General features: G+C 44.1%; 1 pseudogene; it reads right to left on the bottom strand.

Annotated features, from left to right (window-relative positions):
- Window positions 1–1,441: 1,441 nt before the first annotated feature.
- Window positions 1,442–2,416, bottom strand: LOC143973673 (C3a anaphylatoxin chemotactic receptor pseudogene; annotated as a pseudogene).
- Between the last annotated feature and the right edge of the window lie 15,210 nt (window positions 2,417–17,626).

The raw sequence follows: 17,626 nt of genomic DNA, 5'->3' as shown, positions 1-17,626 counted from the left end.
TCCTGTATTTGGCTGCATCCATCTTCCCCTCAATTTTAACCATCTTCCCTGTCCCTGCTGAAGAAAAGCAGGCCCAAACCATGATGCTGCCACCACCATGTGTGACAGTGGGGATGGTGTGTTGAGGGTGATGAGCTGTGTTGCTTTTACGCCAAACATATCGTTTTGCATTGTGGGCAAAAAGTTGGATTTTGGTTTCATGTGACCAGAGCACCTTCTTCCACATGTTTGGTGTGTCTCCCAGGTGGCTTGTGGCAAACTTTAGACAAGACTTTTTATGGATATCTTTGAGAAATGGCTTTCTTCTTGCCACTCTTCCATAAAGGGCAGATTTGTGCAGTGTACGACTGATTGTTGTCCTATGGACAGACTCTCCCACCTCAGCTGTAGTCCTCTGCAGTTCATCCAGAGTGATCATGGGCCTCTTGGCTGCATCTCTGATCAGTCTTCTCCTTGTCTGAGCTGAAAGTTTAGAGGGACGGCCAGGTCTTGGTAGATTTGCAGTGGTCTGATACTCCTTCCATTTCAAAATGATCGCTTGCACAGTGCTCCTTGGGATGTTTAAAGCTTGGGAAATCTTTTTGTATCCAAATCCGGCTTTAAACTTCTCCACAACAGTATTACTGACCTGCCTGGTGTGTTCCTTGGTCTTCATGATGCTCTCTGCGCTTTCAACAGAACCCTGAGACTATCACAGAGCAGGTGCATTTATACAGAGACTTGATTACACACAGGTGGATTCTATTTATCACCATCAGTCATTTAGGACAACATTGGATCATTCAGAGATCCTCACTGAACTTCTGGAGTGAGTTTGCTGCACTGAAAGTAAAGGGGCCGAATCATTTTGCACGCCCCACTTTTCAGTTTTTTATTTGCTAAAAAAGTTTAAAATATCCAATAGATTTCGTTCCACTTCACAATTGTGTCCCACTTGTTGGTGATTCTTCACAAAAAATTAAAATGTTATATCTTTATGTTTGAAGCCTGAAATGTGGCAAAAGGTTGAAAAGTTCAAGGGGGCCGAATACTTTCGCAAGGCACTGTATACACTGTATATGTCATTGTTAATTTACATCTGCAGAAGCCAGTTTCCTGGCTGTCATGTTTATCCTCTTCCTTCAGCACTATGTGTCCCATGCCCTGAACAAGTAAAGGGATAAAGATTTTTAACTTTACAGATAAGCAGACTTGTTCCCAGCTTAAAGATTGGTGGACAGATTGGACAACAGGGAGGGGGGAGGGGGGGGGGGTGCACATATACTGATAACACCTATCATCCCAAATGGCCAATAAGCACTAAGCCCTGATGCCATGTGACTTATTCATGACATACAGTATGGCCGCCCTAACACGCAATGATAAGATTTTGAGAAGGCAGTTCATTACAATCACTAATAAAGCTAAACGCGCTAAAACATCTACAAATCCATTCCATACATTATATCGGGAGTCCTTCTTCTTCTTCTGGGGTGCGCTGGTCCTCATTGCCTGGTGGAGATAATAAATTCTCCCCAAATATATTTTGTATGATCTCGCCAATAGACTGTCTCAGCTTCTGCTTCATATCTCTCCCCATGAAGACGTAGAGTATTGGGTTGACGCAACTATTGAATGCGGCCAGAGACAGCGAGAGAAGGTCCAGGATGTACAATACCTCATTGAAAGTGTGTAGCAGGATTACTCTGATGATGTGGTAGGGGGCCCAGGTGATGAAAAACACGACAATAACACTTATTGACATCTTGATGGTTTTTCTACCTACTTCAGAAAATCTGATATTTTTTACTGCAAAAGCCAGATGAATGTAACAGATACAAATGATAATAAGAGGGATCAGAAATCCAAACGTTGCACATGTGAGATAGAAGAGCTCTAATATGTGAGGTTCTAAATAGCAGACGGTGATGTTACCAAAGGTGACATATGTATAGTAGATGGCGGTAGGCAGACACATCACGAAGGACAACATCCAAATAACCAAGCATATCATCCACGCCATTTTGATTCTTCGGTGATTTCGGGCCCACACGGGATGGACAACCAGAATCCATCGGTCAATGCTGATGGCCACCAGGGAGAAGACACTGGTGCCCATGTTTAGGGAAACGATGAAGGGTAAAATGTTGCAGAGGGCAGGACTTTTCAGCCATTCTGGGTAGAACAACTGCACTACAAGGAATGGAAGACACAAGCAGCACATGATATCGGCCAGAGCAAGGTTCCCAAACCAAACAGTGGTCACGGTCCGCTCCATCTTCACTCCAGTAACCCAAAGCACCAGAGCATTGCCGGGGAGACCCACAAGAGTGGTGATAGATAAAGCCAGGATGGTGATCATGAGCTCAGGGCTGTAAAACATGGTTGGTTCCATTTCACTGCTGACATTGAACATCTTGTTTACCTGTAAAGACATCAAGAGTTACTTCATCTGTCTGATAATTAATAAATTCAGGGCATTTTGTCTGCCATTCCGGCACCTATGGAAACCCTCTTCACCCGGACAGTGCGGGTTTTGAATGGGGTTTCCAGTGCAGGCGTCTCCCTCCCCTGCCTGCGCTGTTCAGCGCTCTGCCCGAGTCCCCGGCGCTGTGAGAGTTTTGCGGTGCAGTGTTGTGTAAAGCACACAGTGTGCTGTGAGGCGGGGGGTGGGGGTGGCGAAGCGCACCAGTGTCTGCTCAGTGCAGAGTCTGCAGACACACAGCCCCGGCCTCTTCCCCTCTGCAAGCCGAGTATGCATACCTCCCAACATTTTGAGATGGGAATGAGGGACACCTACTACCAAACGTATGTAGGCATAGGACACACCCCCTGCCACACCCCTTTAAAGGAGAATTAACCCCACAACACAAAATACAAAAACATAGTTGGGGGAGGGGCACACCCTAAAATGCGTTTGGATTCAAGATGGTGCTGCTACAAGACCAACAAACGGTACAAAACAGATTATAGCGCACTCATTCAAGAATGACATTCATCCTGCAAGGCTAGTTAACCACTTTCAGACCAGACCATTTTGCTGGCTTAAAGTGGTTGTAAACCCTTACAACCAACTTTGACCTACAGGTAAGCCTAGATTAAGGCTTACCTGTAGGTCCAAGAAATATCTCCTAAACCTACACGGGTTTAGGAGATATTTGTCGAAAGACAGGCACCGCTGTCTACGGCTTAGAAAGCGGTGCGCAGGCGCACCGAGAGCGCCACGGTCAACAGTGATATGCCACGAGTGGTGGCTCCCGTGCGCATGCGCCGAGTGACGTCATCGCGGCTTCGCCGAATGACAGCGTTGGAGCAGCGAGACCCACCGAGAAGAGGGATGCGCCGGACTACAGGGGACAGCGGTGACTTCGCTGGCTCCTGTGTCAGGTAAGTGACACATAATGGACTATGATGCGATGTGATGTGATGCAATTGGATGCGATGCATAGTAGTCCATTATGCTTTACCTTTGCAGGGAATGAAAGAGGAAGTAAACTCATCAGGGTTTACTTCCTCTTTAAGACCAGAGCACTTTTTGCGATTCGGCACTGCGTCGCTTTAACTAACAATTGCGCGGTCGTGCGACGTGGCTTCCAAACAAAATTGATGTCCTTTTTTTTCCACAAATAGAGCTTTCTTTTGGTGGTATTTGATTACCTCTACAGCTTTTATTTTTTGCGCTATAAACAAAAAAAGAGCGACAATTTTGAAAAAAATGCATTATTTTTTACATTTTGCTATAATAAATATCCCCAAAAATGTATAAAAAACATTTCTTCCCCTCAGTTTAGGCCGATACGTATTCTTCTACATATTTTTGGTAAAAAAAAAAATCGCAAAAAGTGATTATTGATTGGTTTGTGCGAAAGTTCTAGCGTTTACAAAATAGGGGACAGTTTTATGGCATTTTTATTAATCTTTTTTTTTTTTACTAGTAATGGTGGCGATCTGTGATTTTTATCATGACTGCGTCATTATGGCGGACACATCGGACATTTTTGACTCATTTTTGGGACCATTGTCATTTATACAGCGATCAGTAAATGTGTGTGCGCCGGTCTGGAAGTGGTTACAAACACCTGAACATATAAAAAAAATACGTGGGTTTGGTCACACTATACGGTCATATAGTGTTAAGCCCACTCACTGCGACAAAGTACCCCGAATTTTTGGGGGCCCCAAAAAAGGTTACTCCAATCCACAATGGCTTATTTTTACCACCACTATTCCTTTATATTGGCTTTTAAAATTTACAAATGGTGCAAATTTAGAATTTGGATGAAAGGTTTAGCTCTGGGAAACACTTTTTGAAAGATAAAAAGTGCATTTTATATACAACTATATAGATCAGTCCAACATGAGGGACAAATGAGGGGGAAAGAGGGACAGAGGGATATTGCTCCAAATCCAGCACAGTCCCTCCAAATCAGGGACAGTTGGAGGCTATGGAGTATGTGACCTGTCCGTAGTGCGGTTTGCACAGACAGAGCCTTCCTGACGCACAAGCCAAGGGACACGACCACTGGGTGAGTGCAGAGCTGAGGGTCCTTCCTTTCCTCGGCTTGACCGCGTTTTCGAGTGTATGGGTCCTCGCAAAAACCCTGTTGTTCATAATTGGCAATGGGTTGATTGTAAGGATAAGGAGAGGGTCCATATCCATTATATGTGCTGTCGGGATCTCTCATATCACCAAGTGGCAGAAATATGTTTTGTGTGGGGACTGAAGCATTGTCCTGATGTTGTGGACCCCCATTGTAAAACAACAATCGACATGGCGAAATATGAGAAGGAAATGTTTAGGATTTTAAGTGAACCAGGAACGTACAAGATACTGCCTAGCAACCCCACTAATGTTTACAAAAGACAATTGAGTGACCTCATTAATAGGGGTCATGAACAAAAAATGTTGAATAACAAAGAAAGAGCCTTTCTAGTCCCCCTATCTCCACGAATACCTACCATTTATTTTTTGCCCAAAATTCATAAAGATCCTGTTAACCCCCCCGGTAGACCAATAGTTAGTGGTATCAATTCAGTAACCTCCCGTATAGGCCCCTATATAGATTTTTATCTACAGCCCCTTGTTAGAAAAATACCATCTTATTTAAAGGATACAGGCGACACTATTAGGAAATTAGAGGGTGTCCATTTACACGGCCAATATATCATTGCTACTGCGGACGTTGCGTCCTTATACACGTACATACCACAAGGGAGAGGTATAGAGGTGGTACGCCATTTTTTGGATCAGGAGCAATCCCTTGCATCTTTTCAACATGAATACATCATTGAATTGTTAGAGTTTGCGACTGGCCATAGCTATTTTTGGTTTAATGGCCAATATTATTTACAACAAAGGGGTGTCGCTATGGGGGCAAAATTTGCCCCCAGTCTTGCGAACCTCTTTATGGCAAAATGGGAGGAGGATGTCGTCTATGCCCAACGGAACCCATCATGGGTTCTGTGGGTTAGGTATATAGACGACATCCTCCTCCTATGGGGTGGTACCCCCCCAAACACTCTCTGAGTTTTTTGAAATTTTGAACTCTAACGATAGGGGTATTGTATTGACCTATCAAATGAGTACTGAAAAAAATGTATTTCCTTGATCTCGAAATAGGAATAACAACTAACGGTTTTGAGTTTAAGACACATTTCAAATCCACTGATCGCAATAGTTTTATCTCTATGGATAGCTGTCACCATAGAACATGGCTGAGCTCAATTCCACAAAGTCAACTTATTAGACTTCGTCGGAATTGTACTGACCTAGAGACCTTTCATGCCCAGGCAAATATTCTAAAACAACGTTTTCTAGACAAAGGATATCAAGCAGCTGTTTTGGATGAACAACTACAAAAGGTTGCCCAAACCAACAGAGTCCTTGTTACAGGTCAAAACATCACAAGAATCTGGTGACAATTTCAAATGGGCTTTACTTGCCACATTCAATATTCAACATAGACAGGTTAAAACCATTTTGAATAAGCACTGGGATATCCTCAGGAATGATTCCATCTTGGGCCCTAAACTTCCTGAAAAAGCTAGAGTTCTCTTCAGAGGCGCACCATTCTTACAGAGTAAAATAGCACCTAATATTATCAACCCACCGGCTCGTCCCTCTTTCTTTCACAATCTTATTGGATATTTCCCTTGTAAGAGATGAGTTGTGTGCCAACACAATATGTCAGGGAGACAGAAGACTCTAGAATTTAGATCAACGGTCACTAATAAAAAATATTCCATTAAGTCCTTTTGCACGTGCAGTACTAGGTATGTGGTATATTTAATTACTTGCCCTTGTGGGGAGCAATATGTTGGTCACACCACGAGAACTTTTACCATCAGGGTAGGAGAGCATATTTCTTTGATTAAGAGTAAAGATCCCAAACATACTGTTCCCAGACATTATAGGGAGTTCCACAATAGTAACCCAGAGGGCTCTCAGTTTATTGTGATTGACAAATATACTCCATCGTTGAGAGGTGGGGCTATGATAAGGGGGGTCTCAAGACTTGAGACGTATTGGATTTATGAGCTCCAGTCCCACTCCCCGTTCGGTATGAACGTGGAGTGGGACATCAATGCCTTCATTGATGACTCTTGATACATTTGTATTTAGGTGACCAATTGTTTGATTTATTTTGTATATGAATTTTTTTTTTTCCTTTTTTATTGTAAACGGGATCTATCCCTTCGTGTCATTCCAGTGCAACACCTCTGTCCCTTTTTGGCTAGGCTTGGGGGAAACAAAAGATGTATTTTTTTGGGGGGTTGCTGGGTGGTTTTTATCTTGTGGTTTTGATGGTAATCTCTGCCATTAAGCAGAATATAGGGTTAGTATAACATTTAGGGTCACATGTCCATTTCAAGACAATTTCATTTATTTATATCTCGGCGGTGAGATATATATATGTTTTACATTTATGTAATACTTAAAATTGTCAGGTTTTTTCCTTAAAATTCCCTCCTAAATTTGTTATACGCCGGCGCGTGTTATACGGCGATAAATACGATATATATATATATATATATATATATATATATATATATGCATCATAGGTGTTGTATGTATATATATATATATATATATATATATATATATATATATATATATATATAGATAGATAGATAGATAGATAGATAGATAGATAGATAGATATAGTAACATGGGGGATGTTTAACTCAGTAGTAGATGCCTTTTCAGTAGACATGTGCATTCGTTTTCGTCCGAATGCATTTTCGTCCGAATTTCAGCTATTTTCGTTTTCGTTTTGACAAACGATAACGAAAGCACAAAATCCGAAAAACGAAAGATCCGACATAAATAAATGCTTTATTTTCGTTTTCATTGTTACAACAGTTCGATATAGAATAGGAGATTCGACGTGACTCTGACAACGTGTCTATAGAACCTGTGTTCGAATGTGCCTAACCTTACCTCTATTAGTCCAAGATTATATAGAGAAAATATTCGACAGAGAAAAAAGATTTGACAGAGAGAAAAGATTCTGCAAGATACTGTCCTAAAAAAGTGTTTGGGGACCCGGGTCCTGCCCCAGGGGACATGTATCAATGCAAAAAAAAGTTTTAAAAACGGCCGTTTTTTCGGGAGCAGTGATTTTAATAATGATTAAAGTGAAACAATAAAAGTGTAATATTCCTTTAAATTTCGTAGGGGGGGGTTGTCTATAGTATGCCTGTGAAGGGGCGCATGTTTCCCGTGCTTAGAACTGTCCCTGCACAAAGTGTCATTTATGCAGGAAAAAAAGTCCTTTAAAATCACTCGCAGCTATAATGAATTGTCGGCTCCCGTAATACAGAGAACACTCATTGAAAGTCATTGATAAAAAAATAAATAAATAAATAAATAAAAAAGCGTGGGGGTCCCCCAAATTCAATTACCAGGCCCTTCAGGTCTGGTATGGATATTAAGGGGAACCCTGCCTCAAATTTAAGAAAAAATTTGACGTGGGGTTCCCCCTAAATATCCATAACCAGACCCTTCAGGTCTGGTATGGATATTAAGGGGAACCCCGCGTCAAATTTAAAAAAAAATTGACGTGGGGTTCCCCCTAAAAATCCATACCAGACCCTTTATCCGAGCACGCAACCTGGCAGGCCGCAGGAAAAGAGGGGGGGACGAGAGAGCGGCCCCCCCTCCCTCCTGAACCGTACCAGGCCACATGGCCTCAACATTGGGAGGATGCTTTGGGGGTCTGTGACCCCTCAAAGCACCTTGTCCCCATGTTGATGAAGACAAGGGCCTCATCCCCACAACCCTGGCCGGTGGTTGTGGAGGTCTGCGGGCGGGGGGCTTATCAGAATCTGGAAGCCCCCTTTAACAAGGGGACCCCCAGATCCCGGCCCCCCCCCTGTTTGAAATGGTAAGGGGGTACAAAAGTACCCCTACCATTTCACAAAGAAAGTGTAAAAAATGTTTAAATAAAACAAACACACTTTTGAAAAATTCCTTTATTAAAAATAAAAAAATAAAAAAAAGATTCCAGCGGCGGTAATCCACTCTTGCTATCCATCGACGGACGGTCATCTCTCCAGCGATGTCTCATCTCATCCAGCGCAGCGCAGCATCCTTCTTCTGTCTCCGTGGAGGAGACACTACAGGCATTCCGGCGGCTGACGTTTGTTATATACGGAGGGCGGGGCCACCCGTCACCTGACCCCGCCCCCCTCTGACGCAAGGGGAAACCCGGGGTTCCCCGTGACGTAGGGGTGACCCGCACCCCTCTGATGTAACACAGGCAGGTTTCCGTTACATCAGAGGGGGGCGGGGTCACCCCTACGTCACGGGGAACCCCGGGTTTCCCCTTGCGTCAGAGGGGGGCGGGGTCAGGTGACGGGTGGCCCCGCCCTCCGTATATAACAAACGTCAGCCGCCGGAATGTCTGTAGTGTCTCCTCCACGGAGACAGAAGAAGGATGCTGCGCTGCGCTGGATGATATTAGACATCGCTGGAGATATGACCGTCCGTCGATGGATAGCAAGAGTGGATTACCGCCGCTGGAATCTTTTTTTTATTTTTTTATTTTTAATAAAGGAATTTTTCAAAAGTGTGTTTGTTTTATTTAAACATTTTTTACACTTTCTTTGTGAAATGGTAGGGGTACTTTTGTACCCCCTTACCATTTCAAACAGGGGGGGGGGGCCGGGATCTGGGGGTCCCCTTGTTAAAGGGGGCTTCCAGATTCTGATAAGCCCCCCGCCCGCAGACCTCCACAACCACCGGCCAGGGTTGTGGGGATGAGGCCCTTGTCCTCATCAACATGGGGACAAGGTGCTTTGAGGGGTCACAGACCCCCAAAGCATCCTCCCAATGTTGAGGGCATGTGGCCTGGTACGGTTCAGGAGGGAGGGGGGGCCGCTCTCTCGTCCCCCCCTCTTTTCCTGCGGCCTGCCAGGTTGCGTGCTCGGATAAAGGGTCTGGTATGGATTTTTAGGGGGAACCCCACGTCAATTTTTTTTTAAATTTGACGCGGGGTTCCCCTTAATATCCATACCAGACCTGAAGGGTCTGGTTATGGATATTTAGGGGGAACCCCACGTCAAATTTTTTCTTAAATTTGAGGCAGGGTTCCCCTTAATATCCATACCAGACCTGAAGGGCCTGGTAATTGAATTTGGGGGACCCCCACGCTTTTTTTTTTATTTATTTATTTATTTTTTTATCAATGACTTTCAATGAGTGTTCTCTGTATTACGGGAGCCGACAATTCATTATAGCTGCGAGTGATTTTAAAGGACTTTTTTTCCTGCATAAATGACACTTTGTGCAGGGACAATTCTAAGCACGGGAAACATGCGCCCCTTCACAGGCATACTATAGACAACCCCCCCCTACGAAATTTAAAGGAATATTACACTTTTATTGTTTCACTTTAATCATTATTAAAATCACTGCTCCCGAAAAAACGGCCGTTTTTAAAACTTTTTTTTGCATTGATCCATGTCCCCTGGGGCAGGACCCAGGTCCCCAAACACTTTTTAGGACAGTAACTTGCAAATTAGCCTTTAAAATGAGCACTTTAGATTTTGAACGTTGGAGTCCCATAGACTTTAATAGGGTTCTAAAGTATGCTATATACTAGCTCCGTCGAATCTTCTTTATACATTCGACAGACACCATAAGCCTTCAAAGACAGATTCGACCGTGATTCATGTGGATTTTCGGACGAATGCAATTTTTGAACGAAAAATGAAATAAATAAAAACGAATTTCGGGAGTAACTAAATAAATTAAGTTTTCAGACGAAAACGAAATTCCGAAACGAAATATTTTACTCTGCACATGTCTACTTTTCAGTAAGTTCACAGCGAACAGGAACTTTAGTTTAAGGGCATGGTAGCCCACTTTTATTAAAAGGAACAAAATAAAGTTCACACATGCACTTGGTTGCCCACACAGGGGTTCTTCTCCCAAAAACAATACATGAAAAATGCCAAGCCACCTGGCTCTCTTCAGCAGCACTGCCACCTAGGCTTTACACTTCAGCCCTCTTGGCCTTATAACAGGGTTCCCCTACAACTACTGTACCTCTTTTCAGCTTCCTTGCTGCTCAGGCCTTCCACTTCAGGCTCTCATCTGTCTCCTTAGATACACACAGCTTCAACACACACACAGCGTCTATGTAGAAAGCAGCCCCTCACTGCTCTGATCCTCATATTTGGGTCTCTGGCTTTCTCTAGTGCACACCCTATGGACTCCTGGAGACCTCCTGTCTCTCTGGTGGAGCCCAGAACCCTAATCCTAACTCTGCTATAAGCCCAGGTGCCCACCTGCTCAATAAACCAGCCAGACTCTTGGCTGTTCCAAAAACCCAGTCCCAGGATTGGAGATTCCATCCCACCCATAACGCTATGGAATCTCCGGGCTCCGGGTCCCCAAGTGGATTTTACAAACTTTGGAGGAAACTGATAAAACAGATTCCTCCACATTAAATACCCCTGGTGCCCCTCAACCTGCCTATCTGAGAAACCTACATACATTGTGACGAAAGGTCCCTACACTCTGATTGAGTGCTTTCGTCATATACCACTTCCTCCCAGCCTGAATATAGATATCAGATATTCCATCCGCTCACAAGCACAAAACAAGACGACACTTGCTTAGCTGCTCAACATGGACTGATTTATTAGGACCAAAATGACAAGTATTTATAATACAGTAGAAGGGGAGGTCCCCCCTCCTGATCATTTATTCTAACAATACAACTGTAGCCAGGAACATAATTAACCTGAGCTAATTATCTAAATCAACACTCAGACTAGTTGACTGAGAGATAAGACTTTTCGGCTTCTAACTCACTAACAATTCAATAGACATTACCATAAACATCAACACAGGGTTAAGTAGCACAAACAACAACGTGTGGAATACTCTTACAAGTCAGACTAAACTCATTTACATTGTACAAGACAACAGACAGGTGTCTGGAGTTCATGACATTAGCATCTGGCAGTGTGTGTCCCAACAGCATGAGGCAACACACATTATATATACATATATACAGCATTGAATCCAGGGGCCAAGTCCTGGGGGAAAAAGCGTGGGAACTCCCACCCAAGATCCCCTCCCCCACCAAAAAAAAAAAAAAAAAGGTATGCTCATATGCATATATATTTCACAGAAAATACAGTACAACATTTATTGTAAAGTGCCAGTTTACAAAAACAAAATAAGTTAACTTGTCAAACTGAATAATCAACACAATGGGTGATGATCTTTCCCTCGCAGGGAATTTCTAAGCCCTTGTACACACGGTCGGATATTCCGATGGACAATGTCCGATAGGACCGTGTTGTCGGATAATCCGACAGTGTGTGGGCTCTATCAGACTGTTTCCGTTGGAGTATCCGACGGACCAAGTTTTCCAACTTGGCTATAAAATTTTCCGACAACATGCTCCGATCGGACATAGTCTACTCCGACGGACAAGGTGCCACGCATGCTCACAATCATATTCGGACACGAAAGCGCTCCCTCAGGTAAAACTACCTGAGGGATCGTAATCGATATAGCACATTCGTCGCGCTGCAAAGTTAAAAATTCTTTCATGCAGCACATTCTCTTGTTATTTACAATGCTGCAAGAATGAACTTGTTTTGATGCTCATATTCACACACACTTCTCCTGAACGTATTTCTTTATTCTTTTTACTCATTTCAGCAATACAATATTTTAAATCGTCACATCTACACAATCTTTTAATTTTGTTTTTTAATCAACATCTCCTTTTTTGACAGTTTGCTCATCTTTGCATTTTGTTGGGTGTGTATTGTGTGTCAACTTACCACAACACCATTATTATCTTTTTAATTTTTTATTTTTTTTTATCTACAGGAGGTTGTTTGGTGTTGGTGCCCCCAGTTTGTTTGTTTCACTTTGTATTTTTGAAATGTACCTGCCTGCTCACAAATAAACTGTCCTTTTTGAAGTAAAACACATAGGCAAGTATTTCTTCAACCAAAAAAAAAACTTTATTTAGGTGTCAGTAACAAATAAAGAGGGAGGCAGCGCTGGAGAAACTGGGGAGATTAGCAAAGTCTTTGGCCCCCAGGGCACACATCAACTATTTAAACGCCAAAATTGGTGGCCTAAGGGCCGGTTCACACAGGGAGCGATGCGAGGCGACATGACTTGACTCGCCGCGACCTGACAAGTCGCCCCCGTTCTGTACAATGGAACCGTTCTGAGAGGAGCGACTCGAGTCGCTCCGACTCAGAAAAAAGGTTCCTGTACTACTTTCGGGCGACCTCGGGGCGACTTGCATTGACTTCTATACAGAAGTCATCTGCAAGTCGCCGCTGAGGTCGCGGCAGGTCGCGGCGAGGCAAGTCGGTGTCGCCTCGCATCGCCCCCTGTGTGAACCGGCCCTAAGGAGTACATGTCTGAGGGAGAGCAGGCTTGTCCTAAAGTCCAAGAAACCCGGAACAGCAGCAGATGATATCTATGTTCCCAGGCTGTGGTACTACAAGAGGCTGCATCTTCTGTCAGACCAGACTGAACCCGGGTTATCACACTCTGGTCTTCCTTCCACACTTCCTTCCAGGCTGTGGCTGTGGTGCTGGAGGTGTGGCAGAAGGAGGAGGAGGAGGAGGGGCATGGGCCAAATCACACAAGTGTGTTGCTTGTGTGATTTGGCCCAACAGCCCCTTGTTGAGGGTGTGGATAGTTAGCTCCTCACACAAGATCTGTTGCCCCTCCTCCATTTGCTGGAGTTTGCAGGCAGCCAAGGCGGCAATGGACTCTTGATATGTGGGGGTGACTTTGAGGGCCGCTGAAGCCTCCCCGATCAGCTTCAGAGCCAACTCCTCCACATTCTCCCCTTTCTCGCCCTTTTGTGTGGAAGGCGGAGTGGAGGGACCTGTGATTCAGTCAGGCTTCTCTACCCGCCCACCGCTTGGCTGCCGCTTACCCCCGCCTCCTCCTGGCTTCCACTTTCCTCAGCCACCTCCTGGCTGCTGCATTCCACACCCTCCTCCTGGCTGAGGTCTTCCTGTGTATGAAAAAGGGACATAGTTTTAGTTTTTGGTTCATAAAACACACACAATTTTCACCTCAAGACTGTTGCAAATTGTTAACCAATAGAAAAGACTATCATTCTGAGCCCAACACTTTTCATTCTTGGCCCAAAGGTTTTGGCCACTACTGTCTATTGATATGTGAAACACTTTCTAAAATCAGCAATTAGAGAGCAAAAAACTATTTTACATCATTAATTTTACTCCCAAAATATGTACAACAAAACTATACCTGGCTCAAGCTGGGTTCTTCCTAAGTGGAAGGCCCAGGTTGGGCGTCGGAAGACTCATCAGGTGTAGAATGTAGCATAGAAGGACGCGTGGAAGGAAGGGTAGAGAGGGATTCCCTGAGCTCAGCCTGGTCTGACAGAAACTGCATCCTCTAATAATACCACAGCCTGGGGACATAAACTTCATCTGCTGCAGCTCCAGTTTGCATGGACTCCAGCACCTTCTTCCACTCCCTCAGATATGTACTCCTGAGGCCACCAATTTTCACTTTTAAATAGTTGATGTTTGCCCTGGGCACCACCGGCTTCACAAACTCAACCAGTTTCTCCATCGCTGCCTGCCTCTTTAGTTTGTTACTGTAATGTGGATGCGTAGATTGCCACAGGCAGGGCAGCTCCCTGTACTTATCGATGAACAGAGGGAGGAAACTTTGGTCATTGGAACCGTCCATAATCTCTGCACAACACAAGACAAACCCTAATGTCAGGCTAAACTCCACTAATGCAGGCCTCAATCTAGAAGCAGTATAGGCTAGTGATGTACCAAGTTAAAAATTGTACCTTCGTTTGCACGATCGGCGCTTCAGCTTCTCCCTCTGTTCACAAATCGCACGTACGACACACGCGCGTTGCATTTTATATACAGTGCGCATGCGTGAAACTCCGCCCGCCCCTGACGTTCTTTCTAGACTATTCCTCGCCCCTTCTCTTTCGGCGCAGTGGGGAGAGCCCATGGCGGAGACAACGCAGGTGCGCAATCAGAGTTCCACTAAAGAGGAGGAGGGCGAGGAAAGCCCGGAGCCTGAAACGTCCCGACCCTGGAGGAGAAGATTTAAGGCCTCAAATATGACTTTTGGAGAGATGTTGGAGATGGTGGACATATTGAAGAAGACCGACTATGATGGGAAGTATGGACCTTACCCAAACCCAAATATCAGAAAGGCCAAGATCATGACTAAAGTTGTGAAGAGTCTTCAGAAGAATTTTAGGGTACGACGATCCAAGGATCAACTGAGAAAACGCTGGTCAGACCTGAAACTGAGGGAGCACGATCAGTACAGAAGGATCAAGCGTTTTCTTCAAAAAAGTAAGTAGTTGTCGTGTGTTCATATGATTATTATTGCTTGCATACTGCTCCATGTGCTTTGATTTCATGTTGTACAGTATAAAATGGCCACTTTCAAGTTCATGGGTTCAATCGTTCGTAATAAACATCGTTCGTTAGCCCACTCCCAAAACAATGTTTTCCCAACTCAGGCCGCGTACACACGGGCGGACTGTTCGCCCAACTTTGTCCGCTGAACAGTGTTTCAGCGGACAGTCCGCTCGTGTGTGGGCTTCAGCGGACAGTTTCAGCGGACAGTCTGACGAACAAAGTTTTTCGGAATTCCCGTTAGACAGTCCGCTGAAACTTGGTTTGAGCGGACAGTCCGCTCGTGTGTAGGCTTGTTCGTCAAACTAAGTCTCGCGCATGCTCAGAAAGAATTTACACGGCGAAGGTTGCATTGCAGTGTATAGGACGTCGTTTTTCTAGTCCCGTCGTACGTGCCGTACACGTCATCGCGCACGCTTTCAGCGGACTGTTCGTTCATCGTGTGTGGTCAAGTCCGTTCATGCTAATTTTGAGCGGACTGTTGGTCGTACTGTTTGACGAACAAAGTTGGGCGAACAGTCCGCCGTTTGTACACGGCCTTACACTTCACTACATTTGTTCACACTGCAGGTAAGTATTCCAGCTTTAGAAAGTGTCCAAAATAATGTTCTCACCTTTGAACTCTGCCAAAAAACACAATCGTATGAAAGCTTCCAAGCAATGTTTAATATTTCAATTTCTGCCCTCTGTGTGCTAAGTATTCCTTTTTTTTTACATTCTCATAGGGTAGAGAAGACTCGGGAAGTCTGAGGACACCAGGGACCCCACACCTCCCAAAGAAGGCAAAATTCCAACACCAGAAGCAGAGGAGGAGGAAGGAGAGATTGTTGAAGTTGGACAAATTGTCACCACAACAGGTGAGTGTCGGAGACCACAGCTTACAGTAAGCTAATCAATGCATGTCATCATATTTATAATACATGGTGTGTTTATTTTTGTTTTTTTAGGTGATGTGGAAGAAAAATCACATTTTACCAGTGAAAGTGCCCAGATCCTGATTGGGGAGATAATGGGGTGCAATCGCGATTTAGAAATTATACAGAAAAACATCAATGATGTTCAACATAAAATGAAGAACATCATTGATGTTTTGGGGAGAGTTTGAAACACCCCAAACTAGCTTGGGGGTTTTTTTTGTTCAAACAAACAACTTTTGTATTTTACTAAAAGCCAAATTTGGAAGATGCACACAGTGTGTCAACATGTGCTATCTCCCATCATGGGGGATCAATGTACGTGTTTTGTGGAAAGTGGCTGAGATGAAGGGGTTGCACCCCCAAAACATGTACATTGATCCCCCATGATGGGAGATAGCACATGTTGACACACTGTGTAGATCTTCCAAATTTGGCTTTTCCAGGGGTGACACCCCATGTGATGAAGGCAATATCAGCCCAGTTTGTACATACTCATGTCTGATACTGTCTTCATTTTTCAAAGTTGAACTTTGTAAGTTCCTGTGTTCTGTATGTTATGCTTTGATACATGCCTGTTTACACAAAAATGCGAAGTTACCAAAAAAATTAACAAAAATATTTTTTTATATACACCCAATATGTTGGTTTGTTGTAAAACCCTTTTCTAAACGCACATGTGAATGTGGTTTGATTAAAAAGTGACATTATAAACAATGTGTGGCTTCCTTTTTCAATGCGCAAAAGCAGTATTTGGAGTAAAGTTGTTGTTTTCTGTAGCAATGGGTGTTATTTACTAAAGACAAATCCACTTTGCACTCCAAGTACCGTTTCAGGTACACTTTTGCAGTGCACTTGTAGTGCATAGTGGATATGCCTTTAGTAAATAACACCCACAGTGATGTGGAAATTTTCCCAATCACGCCATTTTCAGGACCCCACATATTTCTGCCATGGTGCTGAAAATTAAGAATATTTTTGTCAGTAATGCACTACATACATTAGCAACAAAAACAAGGTGTGTGTGTAGCAGACCCACAATATAATAAGATTATCTGAAGAAGAGACTGTCACCTCATCTCGCTCTGAACTTGGGTTTGCACTGTTGTAGAAAAAGGCCCAAACAAAAAAACCTAGGAGACACCTAAAACCAAGCCAAGCAGTAAATGAAAACAAAGATTATTGTAGTTTCAAAGAAAAATGTATTACAAAAATGCCTCTCAGACATTGTCTGGCATATCAATGGTCCCCCTACCCACAAAGTACTCCATGTATTGGGTTCTGACCTCGCAGGCGCTTTGGGGGGGCAAGCCAGGACAAGCAGTTTCAAGGGCCGTGAGGTTCTCATTTTCAGGCAAGTCTGCATCTGGGCCAACTGAGACCACATAGTTTGCTGAATGTCTTTTCAAGAAATAGTGCAGAACACAGCAGGCAAGCACTATGTGATTGAGTTTATATTCCGCCATGTGGATTGGCGTAAAAAATAGGCAGAACCGGCTGGCCAGTATTCCAAAAGTGTTCTCCATGACTCTTCTGGCTCTGGCCAGCCGGAAATTAAAGATCCTCTGATCCGGGGTGAGGGTCCTCATCAGGAAAGGTCACATCAGGTGGTTTGCCAGGGCAAATGCCTCATCCGTGACGAATACAAACGGGAGTCCTTCTACATTCTGCTCTGGGGGTGGCAAGCCCAGACTGCCACTCTGGAGACGCCAGTAGAATTCCGCCCGTGAGAACACTCCACCATCCGACATCCAGCCATTTTGCCCCACGTCCACATACAGGAAGTCATAGGTCGCTGACACCACCGCCAA

Source organism: Lithobates pipiens, unplaced genomic scaffold (assembly GCF_037356315.1).
Source record: "Lithobates pipiens isolate NorthernLeopardFrog02 unplaced genomic scaffold, aLitPip1_a1.2 Scaffold_91, whole genome shotgun sequence".
NCBI lineage: Eukaryota > Metazoa > Chordata > Amphibia > Anura > Ranidae > Lithobates > Lithobates pipiens.
This window is presented reverse-complemented; position numbering and strand designations above follow the sequence as displayed.